Source organism: Sus scrofa, chromosome 8 (assembly GCF_000003025.6).
Source record: "Sus scrofa isolate TJ Tabasco breed Duroc chromosome 8, Sscrofa11.1, whole genome shotgun sequence".
In the NCBI taxonomy this organism is placed as follows: Eukaryota; Metazoa; Chordata; class Mammalia; order Artiodactyla; family Suidae; genus Sus; species Sus scrofa.
In genome coordinates, this window is record NC_010450.4 from 85,737,513 (window position 1) to 85,751,536 (window position 14,024).

At 37.5% G+C, this 14,024-nt stretch overlaps 1 protein-coding gene across 7 annotated transcripts in view; it reads right to left on the reverse strand.

Moving 5' to 3' along the window:
* IL15 (interleukin 15) overlaps positions 1 to 3,468 on the reverse strand; it is a 74,018-nt gene extending 70,550 nt beyond the window's left edge. For 2 of the 7 annotated variants that reach the window (XM_013978870.2, XM_005666852.3), the window contains exon 1: positions 2,792 to 3,275. The gene's annotated coding sequence lies outside the window, so the exon portion shown is untranslated. Of the gene's footprint in view, positions 1 to 2,791 lie in introns of all 7 variants that reach the window. The other 5 variants (XM_013978872.2, XM_005666853.3, XM_013978869.2 and 2 more) reach the window with 5 other exon arrangements.

Sequence of the window (14,024 nt, forward strand, 5' to 3'; positions counted from 1 at the left end):
CCATGAATCTCAACCTTTTACTTGGACAGATGGATAGATAGGTAGATAGATAGATAGAGACATATAGATCAAGCCATATTTGCCTCCTATTTGTCAAGCTCTAATCAGCAAAAACTATGTAAATTGGACAAATGTTTTCATTCAGGAACCTTGAAATTTTTTTTTCCTCCAAGGAACCTAACCCATACAGACACTCACGTGAATTTTATTTGATCATAAAGATAATCTTTACATATATAAATAATGATGCCAATTACACAAGTACTGTATAAGCATTACTTTAAAACCGACATCCCATCGTTGTATCACTCTACATCAAAATGAAATAGTGGTTGATTGTCACTGTCAACGTGTGGGAAATATTTCTATGGAAATAATTCATCCTTCATGAATACCAGTGATCTTAAATCCATCTGGGTTTAAATCTCAGCTCCACCACTTTCTAGCTCTGTGACTTTGGGAAAGTTATTAATTACTCTATGCTTCAATTTATTCTGTAATAAATTATAGTCCCTATCACCACATAAGTTTTATTATGACAATTTTTAAATTTAAAAATTTTTATGACCATTTAATTTTTAGTACACACATACTTGGAAGAATGTCTGGCAAATAATAACTCAACAAGTGCTAGCTATGATTCATACTATTTCCCACAGTTCAAGTTGTGGGCCTAAAGCAGTCCTCCCTGTATTATTCATTAACTAGCCTTCAAAAGAATAGTTACATAATGAACAAAACTTAACTGTAAACTCTAAGAAAGATAAGAAGAAAGGACAGTTTTCTAAGTTTTAAAATGTTTACAAAACTGTTTTGGATTCAAAATCCATTTAGAAAGATTATTAGAGTTATGGATATTTTCTTCAGGAAACTCTACTTTACACAACATTTCAGAGCTTCATTCACAGCCCTCTTGCAGTCCACCCAGGGTCAGCAAATCTGAGATGGTGAACCTTCCCGGATTTTAAATTCTTCAATTATTATTAAACTTTATTTCAATAAACTGTAAACCCCTGCTTTCCTCCCTCCTTCAATGATGTTTATAAGCATGCATTTCAAAGACAACCACAAACATCATTATGTCCTGTGATACAGCTGTTTGACATTTACACATTAATTTCATGAAATAAAACAAAAAGCATCCAACTGTTTTTTCTTAACCGCACCAGTAATCTGCAGGAAAATTCCTAGTCCCAGAAACTGTAGCTTCAAGTCAGGTTCTGGAGTTCCCACTCCTAATCAACAGAAAATAGTGAATCCAAAAGTATGAGAACACTCTCCCTTCCAGAACTTGCAGACTAGCACCAACCTAAACCCTCTCGGTCACTCCAACACCATGCAGCTGCTGCTGCTAGAAAGGCCACTCTGAGTATGACTAAAACTTTGAAAGGAGAACACAGAGGGAGAAATACAAGAACAAACATTAAAACACAACCAGAACAAAGACTCAGAACTTTCTAGACTTCCTAACTTTAGTAAGTAAAATTTTTAATTTTTCACTACCTTTTTTCTTTTTTTTCCCCCTTCATCCTGAGCATGCAGAAGTTCCTGGGCCAGGAATCGAATCCACAACACTGTAGTGACCCAAGCCACAGCAGTGAAATTGCTGGATCCTGAACTGCTAGGCCACCAGGGAACTCCCCAATTTTTTCATCACTTTTTAAATCTAAAATGACTATTGCTTTGTCTTTAGTCCTTTTCTTCATATACATTTATGTTCTCTCCTTTGAACCTCCTCCCTCTCTCTGTCTACTATGCCCACCACACTACTTGTTAATGAAATGACAAGAGCTGAAAATTTAATGCTTTCCATAGAACAATCCACCTCTACAGAACAGGATGCTCCAACTACCCAGATCTGATTTTTTGGTTTTTGGTTTTTGGTGGGTTTTTTTTGTATTTTTAGAGCTGTATACTCAGCATGTGGAGGTCCCCAGGCTCGGGGTCAAATCCAAGCTGTAGCTTCTGGCCTACACCACAGCCACAGGAATGCTGGATCCAAGCCATGTCTGTGACCTACACCACAGCTATGGCAACGCCGTATCTTTAACCCCCTAAGTGAGGCCAGGGATTGAACCTGCATCCTCATGGGTACTAGTTGGGTTTGTTAACCGCTGAGCCACGACGGGAACTACCAATTTGTTTATTCAGTTAAATCCACAAAGCATGTTTTGGCAGACTGACAAGATGAAGATGCCCATGAGTTACAAGTAGATGCCGTTACCAATGTCATAACATTAGAAAGTAGCTTTTAAAAACATAATGGAAATAGCTAGTGACAATCACTTTACTTCCAGTTTCAAAACCTCTGAGTTACCCTACCAAAGAATCTGTTACAAGCATCATTTAAGAATTAACCTTGCCTTGCTTCTATTTCAAATTTAACAAAATTTTAAATACATGTTATTTCAAGTTAAATTCAATATATTATGTTAAATGCAAATATATTGTATATTCTTGCAATCTCAGTAGCACTTAAAAACGAACTGAATTTTCATTTAAAGCCACCTTGAATAAGGATCTCACTGCAATACAAGTCTCCTGCAGTTCTTCCAAGTTTCCAGCACTGATTTTCTGGAAAGAAGGTAAACTGAGGCCTGATGGCTAAAACTATTCCTGTAAAATCCCTCTCCCAAAGAAGATAAGAGTCCTGCAGGGAGGAAGAGGATACCTGGATTTTGTCAGCAAAGTTAAGAGTCAAATGCATAGCTCCCAAACTTTCTCACACAAGGTACCGGGAGCTGCAGTACCTTTCCTAAACTTTCTGAGCTCAATGAGGTACAGAACTCACCGCTCTGTGCTATCAGACCTCGCCTTCCCCGAAGCCTGCAACTTGAGGGGGCGGGGGGTGCTGTCAGAAGCGAACCCCAAGCTCTCCGTCTGCCGGCGCGGCGTCGGTGGAGCGCACGACGCCCGGCGCCTCCTAAGGCTCGCCCGCAGCCAGCGATAGGGAAAGAGCGGAGCGCACTGCTGAGCCGCGCGGGCACTTCAAGTGGACCCGCGATCTGCTCCGCTGGAAGCGGAGGATGGCGAAGACGGCCCGGGACAGGAATAAAAGGGTCAGAAGGGGAAAACCCTCTGCGCGTAGTGCAACCGAAAACCAAAGTCGCGGTCAAATGTTCCCCATTAAAGGGCGGGGCAGCCCGACCAGCAGCCAGTCGGGGCAGGCAAGTGGATCCGGCCAGAGCTGCGAAGGGTCCAAGGCAAAGGCTTTCGGGGAAAATTCCCTCGCCCTTTCAGCCACCAGCACCTCCCCTCCCAAAGCTGAGAAGCCAAGCGCTGTACCTCCATCGAGTCAGGGCTGCAGGGGAGGGGGCAGCGGGCAGCGCAGTGGGACCGGCGCAGTCACCCGGCTCCCTCCTGGGCGTTGGGCTTCTGCGGCCGGCCGCGAACGAGTCAGCTGGGGTTCCCCTCAGCGCCTGGAACCCAGGGAGTCCCAACCCCCCCGCAACGAAAAGAAAAGTGAAAGAGAAACGAGCGAGGAGAGAGGCGATAAACACCACCCGGAGGCTGGAGGAGGGGCGGGTGGCAGCGGCTCTTGGACGACTGCCTCAGGTGTCTTGGGTCCCTGCCCCCTGGGAGATGTCAGCCACCGCCAAGTCCCAGGGCGCAGAATCTGGAGAGCAAGACCAGGGAGATCTGGAAGCGCCGGCCCTGCCTTGCAGGCACCCTGGCTCTGGCCTTGGCCTATGCCTCTTCGGAGGCATGCCTAGAAGGCGCAAGGAGATGGCCCGGAGCCCACCTGCCGCATCCGTGCAGCCAAGCATGGCAGGAGAGGCAGCAGGAGCTGAGAGGAGACCTGGGCGCGGCACGTGTCCAAGTCAGCCAGAGGAAAGAGAAAAATGTGCTGGATTGGCATGGGCGGTTACTCCTGACCTTAACCCTCCAGGCAGGCTAGAAGAAGGAAGGCTCTGAAGACCTAGTAAGGGAAATGTGGGAGGAGGTTACCTGTGCGACTACTTCCTTCAAAGTAGTTGGCACGGAGGGTGAGTGAACTTGAAGGTGTGAGTCTGTCTGCAGACCACTTTCCAGGTCTAGTGCGTGCACAGTGGAGTTTAAACATTACAATAAGACCATGTGAATTGTCTCTATGGTAGGATTTTACAGTTGAAAGAAGGAACTGAGTTCTTAGAGACTAAGTGATCCTTGTGCCTCGGAGCCACCAGAAAAGGTCTCCTGACCAGCTTGGGGGGAACACTTTGGAAAAGCATGTATGCATGAGAATCACTGAATATCCCTGATGGAAGGGTGCTTCCCCAACTTTTCAGTCATATCACAGAAAAAATGACAAAGCTCCCCAGAGCTTGGTAAAATGTATAACTAAGTTTTTTTGGCATTACACGTATGTTGAAAATAAAATAGAAGTGGTTTAAATATTAAATGTACCTTAAAGTTCCACTTATTTTGTATTTTTATGAAAAAGTTGAGCTGTAGATAGTCCCTATCCCCACAGTAAGTGAGGTATGTAAAACTTGTTTTTCACAATCATTCAAGATTTGACCATAGTTGGAAATTATATTTAAAGAAATGAAGCAGCCATTCTTTTCTGTCCAAGTCAATGAAAGGCTGAATTTTCTTGTGATAATGTCAATGATTTCATATTCAGTCAAATGTTTTCATAGTAATACGGTGAAGCTCTGATTTGCAGAATGAGCATACATGGTGAGATCAGGCTTGCAGCTGGATTGAATTCTGTTTGCAATAGATATAGCAACCCTCAAAGGACTAAATCATGTGTATATGGAAATACGGAAATAACTGATGGAGAAAAGATCTGTGTCCATGCCTCAACTAGAACTGTTCCTGCACTTCTTGGCTCCCTCAAGGTGAACTCCCATACCTCCTTCAGCCATCTTAGAGATGGTGTGTGTTCTGTAGCTGATGGATAAAGTAGCTATTCAGAAGGTAAGACCTATCATTGGCCTCACTCAGCACCAACTAGCAGAGCCAGCTATCACTGCCCCCAGAGGACATATCATATCCCTGCTTAGAGGAAGCTACTCTTAGCTAGAGCTCACTAGCCGGGGGTTCCAGCTGCCCCCCAGGCCCAGAGATATCAATGTCTGACAGCACACTTTTAACATGTGGCTACCATGAATTTTCTGAGTTACTGGAGAAGTTTTCACAACACTATAAAACTGATGGGAATTTTCTTTGTAGAACCAAGCTTTAAAGTACAATGCCATTTGCAGCAACATGGATGGATCTAGAGATTATCATAGTAAGTGAGGTTAGACAGTGAATAGCAAATAACACACGATATTACTTATATGTGGAATCTAAAAGAAAAGGGTACAGGTGAACTTATTTGCAGAACAGACTCGCAGGCTTTGAAAACAAACTTATGGTACCAAAGGGGGACAGATGAGGGGGCGGGATGGACTGGGGGTTTGGGATGGGCATATACATTTTGAGGTATATGGAATGATTGGCCAACAGGGACTTGCTGTATAGCACAGACAACTATGCCCGATATTCTGGAATAATCCATGTGGGAAAAGAATGTGAAAGAGAATGGATGTGTGTGCATGTGTAGCTGAGTCACTCTGTTGTACAGCAAAATTATCACAACATTGTAAATAAACTATGCTTCAACAAAAAAATAAACAAGTGCAGTTCGAAGACAGGAAAAATAAAATTTGTCTACAGATATTACTCAAGCCTCTAATCTATGTAAGTTCTGGAACAGGATGAGATGAATGATGTATAAAGAATTTAGTCAGATTGAGGAGATAAAATAACATAAATGACAATAAAGTGAAGTTGAAACTGATGATAGCCATATGGTAGACTTTGTTCAACTACTTGCCTCCAAAAGACCTAGGTCAAATGTGTTCCCTTAATTACAGAAAAAAACCCACAATATTTTTGAATTAATTATATAAAGGTCGGCAATTCAATGAAGTTAGATCTTTAGCATAATTTTTGTTGTTGTTGTTGCAGTGCCTCGAATAGAGAAATCTAATATATGCAACTTGTATTTTCAGTTGCCATGGGCTCTTTGGCAAGACATTGAAAATTACTCACACCGATGAACAAGTAAATTCCACTGTATAAATTAAAAGCAAAGACCAAGATTGATGAAATAATTTGAAGCTGCCTAAAGGTAACTGGGAAAATTATAATGTGGAAAGAAGTAAAAATTAACTAAACCTCACAGAAGTGACCCTAATAATAATATTTCTGTGAATTAAAAAAAAAGCAATAAAATCATTGTTGAATAAGTTTTTAATATCTGATCTTTTTCATTCCGGAGACAATATTAGCCAACTGACTTGTAGACTTTAAAGTAAATGACTGAAGTTCCCATGTGACTCAGCAGTAATGAACCTGACTAGTATCCATGAGGACTTAGGTTCAATCCCTGACCTCACTCAGTGGATTAAAGGATCCGGCATTGCCATGAGCTGGGGTCGCAGAGGTGGTTCAGATTTTGGCTGTGCTATTGTGATGTAGGCCGATGGCTACATCTCCAATTTGACCCCTAGCCTGGGAACTTCCACACGCCACAGTTGCGGCCCTAAAAACACAAAAGAAAAAAATAAATGACAAATAAATGTTTTATGTAGCTTTGGAGAGTACGTGGAAGTAATTGAAAGTTAACTCTGACTTAGTGTTCGAAGTCCATAACTGTGACCTTAGCTATGGCCCTCCTAAGGAACAAATCACAGGCCAGAACAACATAGTTGGCTTCGGGTCTTTGAAACAACATAGCCCAAGACCCCTCAAGCTTCCACTTGGGTCAAAGCATGCTTGAAATATGCCTTACCTCAAGGTTGCTCCCTACCTCTGTCTTTTTGGTGGTTCCGACCATGAGGAATACTTTTCCTCTTAAGTTTTCAAGAGCTTCTTAAGTTAACTGCTTTCTCAGGGTTACAGCAAGACTAGCTAATACTTCTGTAGTTCCTATCATTTATGTGCCCAAATGCTTACTAAGCACACATATTAGGCCATTAAATCCTCGCAGCAATACTATGAAATATGAACAACCATGATCTCCATTTTAAGAATGGAGAAATCAAGGTCCAGAAAAAGCACAACTCACCTGCAGTTCACGTGTAATTGAATGATCCTACAAGGATTTGACCTCAGGTGGTCTGGCTTGAGGCCACACCCTTCACCCTCTGCCACCTTTAAATCTGCAACCACACTCTACTTCTAAAACAAAGAGTTCTCCAGGAAAAAGTCTTTGACTTTTCAGGCAGTCTCTTTCAGTCCAATTTTGTTTGCTTTAGAGTAATATTAACCTCAGTCAGGGAGAAAAACTCATCAGTCCCCCCGAATTTCTTCTTCATTGTGTTTCTGTAACAAAACTGCCTTGAAGGTTGCACCCCCATTATGAACACAGGTTATTTGAATAAAGTTGCTGACAGCAGCCTGACAGAGCTCTGGTGTGGGCCAGAAACAGCAGAACTAGTAGCCGACACCTTCTGGCTGATGCCCATTAGAGATGGTGATTATTTGAACTATAGAGGCAGAGGGTACTCATGGCAAAGGAGGAGAAAAGAAACCTAGTTTTAAGCTATAGATGAATTAAAAATAATTAAATAATCCATTTATTTGTGGGTGAACATTTAGGTTGTTTGCATGTCTTGGTTATTGTGAATAGTGCTGCAATGGGTGGATTAAGATGTGGTACTTATACACAATGGAATATTACTCAGCCATAAAAAGAACAAAGTAATGCCATTTGTGGCAACATGGATGCAACTAGAGATGATCACAGCAAGTGAATTAAGTCAGAGAAAGACAAATACCATATGATATCACTTATATGTGAAATCTAAAATACGGCATAAATGAAACCATTTATGAAATAGTAACAGACTCATAGACATAGAGAACAGACTTGTGGTTACCAAGGGGAAAAGAGAGGAATGGACTGGGAGTTTGGGGTTGGTAGATGCAAATTATTACATTTAGAACGGATAAACAACAAGGTCCTACTGAATGGCACAGAGTCCTATATCCAGTCTCCTGGGAAAGACCATTATGGAAAAAAATATAAAAAAGGATACATATATATATAAAACTTTATATATATATAAAACTGAGTCATTTTGCTGTACAGCAGAAATTGACGCAATATTGTAAATCAACTACGCTTTAGTAAAATTGTTTTAAATAATTAAATAATAAACTCAATTCTTAATACACTTAAAAGTATATGGTATCTTAAATGTTTTGATGCTTAGTGAGGGAGAGGGTGTTTAAATATAAGAGATAATTTAATGTGCTAACAGTACTATTCTGAATAGTAATAGGCTGATCTTATGAATCAAAATCTTGTTCAGAAAACATTAATTATGTTACTTAGATTTATAATGAGAGTGTATTATAAATGTATACAATATGAATGGATTGTGTTGCCACTTATTTCAATGACTAACTGTAAAAAAAGATTTTATTTTCATCACATAAATTTGCAGACATGGAAAATACACATTTCTTGAGTTGGTCCTCTAATTTAAATTCAGGCACTTTTTACAACATGGGATAACTTTTAAAAAAGTGTGTGACCAAAGTCAACACCAATAACATATCTACATCAACAAGTTAAATTGACATTGATTTTTATTTTGACGCTATAGCTGGTAAATAGGCCCACCACAAATGTTTGAGTTTATTTGAGTTTATTTTTGGTCAAAAATATTTTTACCTGTCATTTCATAGGTTTTTTTTTTTTTTTTTTTTTTTTTGTTTTTGATTTTTTTTTTTTTCTTTTTAGTTCCCAGGCTAGGTGTTGAATCAGAACTGCAACTGCTGGCCTATACCACAGCCATAGCAATGGGGGATCAGGATACATCTGTGACCTACACCATAGCTCATGACAGCTCTAGATCCTTAACCCACTGAGCAAGGCCAGGGCTCGAACCTGGCCTCATGGATACCAGTTGGGTTCTTAACCCACTAAGCCACAATGGGAACTCCATTTCATAATTTTAAATTCTTGCTAGAATCAAAAAATCTTGAGAATGTATAGATATGTGTATATGTATGTGTGTGTATATATATATTTATTTACACACATATATGTGTGTATGTGTGCATATATAGCTCTTTGAAAGTACCGTGAAATAATTTGTTAATTTACATACTTTAATTCCGTGGTTTATATATATATATATATATATATACACACACATATATATAATCCTATAAATATATATATATAATCCTATAGTCACTTTTCATTGAATTTTTAACCAACCTTTTTTCTAACCCTTTATCAAAATCAATTTTCAGAGTGACATACACTCTGATGTATGTGAACTATAACAACAGAAAGTTCACAATCAGTGTTTAAAACATCATTGATTTTGTTATTAGGGGAAGTGCTGTATGGAAAATTTTCTTGATGAAATGATATCCTCTAATTATTGTCCTAGAAGGATCATAACAAAAAAGCTCACAGGCCAAATGAAGATGTTCAAACAACATGGTTTGTTAAATCAATCTAAAACTCACTATGAGAAGGACAAAAGAAAAGGGGAGAGGGTATGGATGTGGCTTCATTGGCAAATTCTGTTAAACAATTAGGAGAAAATAATGCCAATTTTACACAAAGTCTTTAAGAAAATACAGGAGGAAGAAACACTACTCAGTTTATTTTGTGAAGTGAAATTATCCTGCCAAAACCAAAGATATCACATGAAAAGAAATCTATAAGGAATATCTCTTTTGAACATAACATAGAAATGTGTAACAAAATATTAGCAAATCTAATCTAATGCATAAAAAGAATAATACATCAGGAACAAGCAGCATTGTCTAAGTAATACAAAGCTGATTTAGCATTTGAAAGACAATCAATACAATACTCTATATTAACTAAAGGAGAAAAAACATTTGCCAAAATTCAACATTCTGTATGATAAAAACCTCTCAGAAAACTGGGAATAAAAGCAAACTCCCTCAAACTGATAAAGGGCATCTACAAAAGTTCTACACCTGCTATCTTACTTCATAGAAAAATGAATGCCTTACCCCTAAAATCAGCTGTAAGCAAAGATGTCTGCTGTATTCAACTGGTACTGAGGATCCTAGGCAGTGCAATAAGATAAGAAAAAGAAAAAAGTCATAAAAATTGGAAAGAAATAGGTGAACTGTCTTATTTGCAATTCCTAAGCACACTCTCCAAACAATTCCTAGACCTATAAGTGAATTTATAGCAGGATCATAGGCTACCAGATAAATATATAAACATAATTTATACTTTTGTATATAGCAATGAATAATTGGAAAATTATTTTTAAATATAATTTTCAGAAATATCCAACTATAAAATACTTAAGCATTAATTTAATAACATATACTCTGAAAATTACAATATATTGCTGAGACAAACTGAAAATGATCTAAATCAGGGGTTGGGAAACTGACCTGCAGCTTTTGGCCTATTTTTGTTTTTACAATACAGCCGTACCCATTTGTTTGCATGTGGTTAAGGCTGCTTTTGCAGATGAGAAGTTGCACTGAGACCATCAATTTAGCAAAGCTTAAAATAGTTATTACCTTGCCCTCTACAGGAAAAGTTTATCAACCCTTGATCTCAATGTTGGGAGGAACATGATATTCATTGACTGGAAGATACAAAGTTGTTAAGGTGGATACAATGCTCCAGATTCAGTGCAATCTCAGCAGGTTTCTTATACAGCTTGAAAAGCAGATTTTAACACTGATATGCAAATGCAGAGGACCTAGAAGAGGTAAAACACTTTTGAAAAAAGAACAATGTTGGAGGATCTATACCACCAAATATCAACACTTACTATAAAGCAGTAAAGACCAAAGCATGTGGTAATGGTATAAAGATAGACAAATCAAAGGAACAGAATAGAGTTGGGAAAAAATTCACACATATATGGACAATGGTTTTGACAATTTCTAAGGTAAGAGAGTGAAAGGATACTTTTTTTGACCAATGATATAGGAACTACTGAGCTTTTTAATGGAAAAAAAATTTTCATTTCCCTAAAAGCATCATTTGTAAAAATTACACAAATGATTCATAGTCCAAAATGTAAAAATCAAAAGTATAAACCTTCCAGAAGAAAGCATAAGAGAAAAATCTTTGCAATCTTGAGGTAGGTAAAGATTTCTTAGCACACAAAAAGTATTAATTATGAAAGAAGCAAAATAAAATAATTGGATTTCATCAAAATATAAACTTTTTTTCTCTCTTTAGGTCCAAATGCCTACCAACATATTAAAAGTTCTGGAGAATCTTGCAATAAAATATTCTGTTTAAGACTGGTTTATTTCTCAAATTTATTGGTTAAAGACCCATTTTGCAATAGATACCAGTAACTCTTTAACAGAACTTCAATTCCAGAAAAAGACACTTGCAAAGTGCTACTGAAGACACATTACTTTCTTCTGGAATAAACTCCATCATCAATACAAATTGAGGGAGAGGGGCCATAACAGTCAAATAATTATTTTTGCCATGAATATGCTCTGTATTTGATTCACTTACATTTTAGTATGATGTTTTTAATGTTTGGGAATTATAAACATTCCTCTATATCAATAAACATTATTTTAAAACAATGTGTTGTTATAATTGGACAACTTAATTAGCTATTCACCTACTAAGAGTCATTTACAACTTGATTTATTTTTTATTAAAATTAAAAGGTCCTCATATAAAATATGACTACAGAATCTAAAATTTAAACTTAAGTTTCACTCACTCTGGTTAAAAGATTCTGGTTAAAATATTGCCAGGAGAGACTTTAATCATACAGAATCTTACAAAGAAGCTCATTCTATATTTCTGCTTTATTTTGAGAGAAACTAGGGCGGAAAGAAGCTAGGTGATCCACACCTCATGATATGGCCAAGTAATGGCAGAGCTCAGAACAGATGCCTGAAGAGGGTTAGAATTTGCAACCCCCAAAATATGCCTCTTTGGCATATGGATTATCTTGAGCTGGTTAGTTATAAGAAACAGCAGACAGAGGGGAAGCTCTGAAAACCAGATAGTCACTCTTCTGTAAGAGAAATATACATCTATAAGGGAAATCTCCATTTTAAGGGGTGTACCAGAAAGCAGCAGAGGAGGGCCAAATCTCTAGAAAGTCATATCATTAGAGAAGGCTGACACTTAAATCTGTACAACCACCATACCCTGTTGATTGTGCTTTTCCTGGTAACCTCTCCTAACTGGCCTTCCACTACACCCAACATTATTCTTTCCTCTTTAGGGGGAGATGATATTTAAGGTGGTGGTTGGGCAATTTCAGAGAATTACTCGGCATTCTTGGGCATTTCCCACGTATACAGAAGCTATACACATCACTAAACTTCTGTTTTTTTTTTCCTATTAGATAAACAGTCTTTTATTATAGGTGGATCTCAGCCAAAGACCCAGAAAGATAAAGGGAAAATTATTTTTCCTGCCCTGAATGCCTTAAGATGTGATAAGGCTATATCACTAGAATTCCTCACCTGTAGCTCTTACATTAAGAGACACTAATGACTACATTCCAAGATATTCCCAATAAGGACTCCTTGAAGACGAGCTCTAGTCCAGTGTAAGAAAGAATTGTCAGTAAACACTGTATAAATTAAACAAACCACAAAAGTAAACCCTCTCATGGAGTTGAAACAGCAAAGCGAAATTTAGGTAGATTTAATATCTATTTGGATTCTTGTCCAATACTGCACACAGAAAAAAAATGTGCTATATTTCAAGAAAGTATATCATAGTTTACTACTGATTGCAAAAAAATCACAAAAACATTGAATGGGCATTTCCCTGAAAAATGGCTTTCAAAAGGGAGGGTTGTCATTTTTGTTCTTTTTGAAACATGAATAAGAAATGAGGTCCTGGTGCAGGCAAAGGAAAACCTTATGTTTGCAAAATTGGCTTTTATGCTTAAACACATGGAAAGTAGAAGTGTTGGAAATAGTTATGCATGGTATTTGAAGGTACTTTCATCTCTACATGAATAAATAATGATGGTATATAAACTGTGTTTATATTGCTGCTTCATTTGCTTGTCTCACCCCTCAGATGCAAATCTTCCCTTTAAAATCTACATTTGTTTGCATTTACACCTACGCTTAGTTTGGGAAATCTAATATCTGAGAATTCAAAATCTTTGACAGACCTAAAACTAATGTTACTAAATCATTCTTTCACTAGCATTTATTTATTGCTAACTCTGCACTCAGAATTTATTACCCACCACAGATTATACATAAGGAGTATAAGGTATGGTAACTATTTTCCAAAGGGAAATATATAACATAATTGTTACCATTGAGAAGTTTACAGTGTGTCATGGTAGTTTTTTTTTGTAGGTAAATTTAACTGCAAATAGTGGCTGGCAGATAACCCTATCTGCTAGAATTTTCTATCATGTTACTTCGAGGTAGTATCACAATGTCATTTTAGTGGACTAGCTTCTTTTCCCTATGATTGTTGAGTAGGAAGTTAGATGCCAGATGTGTGATAATTCTTACACCCTCAAAAACTCAGAGAAAAGGAAACCTGGAATTAGTCTTAAAACTCTGATCAATTTAAGCATGTACCATTAGTCATGCAAACTTATCTCATAGATGTGCATCCACTGAGAAGAGATACTGTTTTGATGTCAGCATGATATAATGTTGAAAATATTATTTTTTACACTTGGTAATCATACCATCTGCATATAATCATAAATCTGTAAGATTTCCAAAGTTATATTTCTTACCACTTAATGCTTACTGAATTGGCTACAATTCCAGAATAATTGAAAATAAATAAGAGTGTCTTCTTGATTTTATTGGAATGATTTTAGTATTTAAACTTTAAATGTAATTTGGCTATTGGTTAGAAAAATATTCTTTATTATATAAAAAGAAAATATATTCTCATTCAATAAGTCATTTTATTATAGATAGAGGCATTTTAAAGTTATTAAATGCCTATAGGGTGCAACAAGATTACCTTGTAAGTGAACTGTTTTACTTTATATATGTGATTTGTTATAATATATTTTCTCCTTTGACATATTTAAATAGTTATATAT